The following is a 2,139-nucleotide window of genomic DNA, read 5'->3' as shown; positions in this document are numbered from 1 at the left end:
TATTTTATACTAATAATTGAATTTAATATATACTTAACATAGTTAATAAAAAAAATTATGATCTTTTTTAATTATATCTTACTTTCATGTATAATCGGTCTGAGCGAAATAAAAAAATATATTACCTAACAAAATTGAGAAAAAAATTTAAAAAGCAATAAAAACAAATGAGTTTCATTGTATGTTTTTATTATTTTTAATAGCTTCTTGATATTTTTACTTTTTAAATAATGTCATTAATTTTAAAATATAAATGTTAATAAAAAATACTTCTAATTTATATTTAAATGAAATATAGAAAAATCAACTAATAAGAATAAAAAATTTAATTTTATATTTTAATTCAATTTCTATAAAAATTATATTTTCACAAAGTTATAAATTTAAAACAAATCAATTAACAATTTTTAAAATTCATTGGAAATTATCTTTCAATTCATTATTAGTGTCTAAAAACCATTATCGATACTTTTATTTAAAAAAAGTTAATACAAAACATATATAGGCTTAGCATGAATAAAGCTAAAACATATGGTTTTATAGCTCTCCATTAATGGTGCACAATCTTTTATAGTATTAATATTTGTTTAATATTTTTAATATTATAAAGAAAAATTGTATCACCCATAAGTATAACCAACTCTTTTTAATCAATCAAGACAAAAAAAAAATCTTTTTTTTTTCAAAAGTAGAATATAATATTATTAATTAAAAAATTAAGCAATAAATAGAATTAGTTTAACTTTGGACAGCACAATAAAAAAAACCAAAATATGATACTCCCATTTAACTTATTTTAAAACAACTGAGACTAAAAACTCAATAGTTACTTCATCCATGTAATGTCTTTGCAGCAAATTCTTTTTCCATCTTATTTGTTATGGAGAAAACTTCAAAAGGTGAGAAGCTTTTGTCTTCGAAAATCTTCATATTACGCACTTTTTAGATTTGCCAGAGGGTGAAAGCCATCTTTACTACTTTTTTGTTTTTTCCATCTTCTCCCATCATTCTTCCACTCACATGCACCCACTATTTTCAGAATATGTTGTCATCTCCTGTTATTTCTGATTGTTAGATCCTTGCCAAACACCATACCTATCTTGATTGAGAGCAAGAGGCCAAGCAGTAGGTCATCGATTCAAAAGAATTTAGGCATCTAGAGCATTATGGCATAACTGTTGGGAATTGATGGTTCAAATTCCACTGGAAGACCATTGTGAAGAGCACGCCAGAGAAAATTTTTTACTTTGGGAGGGCATTGGATCCTCCAAAGAGCTCGCCACATTTGTTTCTGCTGACAACTTTCAAATAGCAGTTCTGGTGGATCGTGGAGCATTCTAAAGGCATAGGTGTAACTAGATTGTAGGGGTGCACATGGGCCGGGTGAAGCCGGGTTTGATGTGACTCAGACCCGACCCGAAATATACACCGGGTCTATTTATTAGACCCGAACCCGGCCCTAGACCCGATGAAACCAATACACTTTCGGGCCACAATTATACCGGGTGAAAACCGGGTGAAAACCGGGCCGTTAACATTACATTACGTTGATACTTTCTTGTAAGTTAGCATGTAAAAAAATTTAAATTTCAAAGACTCCAACCATTAGTTAACATGGTAAAATTCACTTAGAAAAATATAACAAGAACCAACCCTTCTTCAAAATTAAAACATAACCACAATCAATACTAATATTGTCTAATAATACCAAATATTTAAATCAATACAAATAACACAATCTTATGTATTAGTCTAAAGTCTTATGCATTCTAAACATAAAACATTAATTTATAGTCTTATAATGACTAATAATACAAAATATTAAGGTTTACAATACTTAAATTCCACATAAGAATAGTCATAATCTATCACTAATAACACAAAATATTAATTGTATATGATGACTGGGCCACCGGGCCGACTTCGGGTGACCCGAGATATGGCCCAGACCCGACCCAAAATAATGGCCGAGTCTATTTTTGAGACCCGTACCCGACCCTAGACCCGATGAAATCACACCAAATTAGTCCCTAAAGTGTTCGGGGCCGGGTCGGGCCTTCGGGCCGGGCCGGGTCTGTGCACCCCTACTAGATTGAATAGAGTACTGTCCATTTCGCTCTGCTGGTCAGGTTAGCAGAT

The sequence above is a fragment of the Arachis duranensis genome, chromosome 8, assembly GCF_000817695.3.
Source record: "Arachis duranensis cultivar V14167 chromosome 8, aradu.V14167.gnm2.J7QH, whole genome shotgun sequence".
In the NCBI taxonomy this organism is placed as follows: domain Eukaryota; kingdom Viridiplantae; phylum Streptophyta; class Magnoliopsida; order Fabales; family Fabaceae; genus Arachis; species Arachis duranensis.
This window is presented reverse-complemented; position numbering follows the sequence as displayed.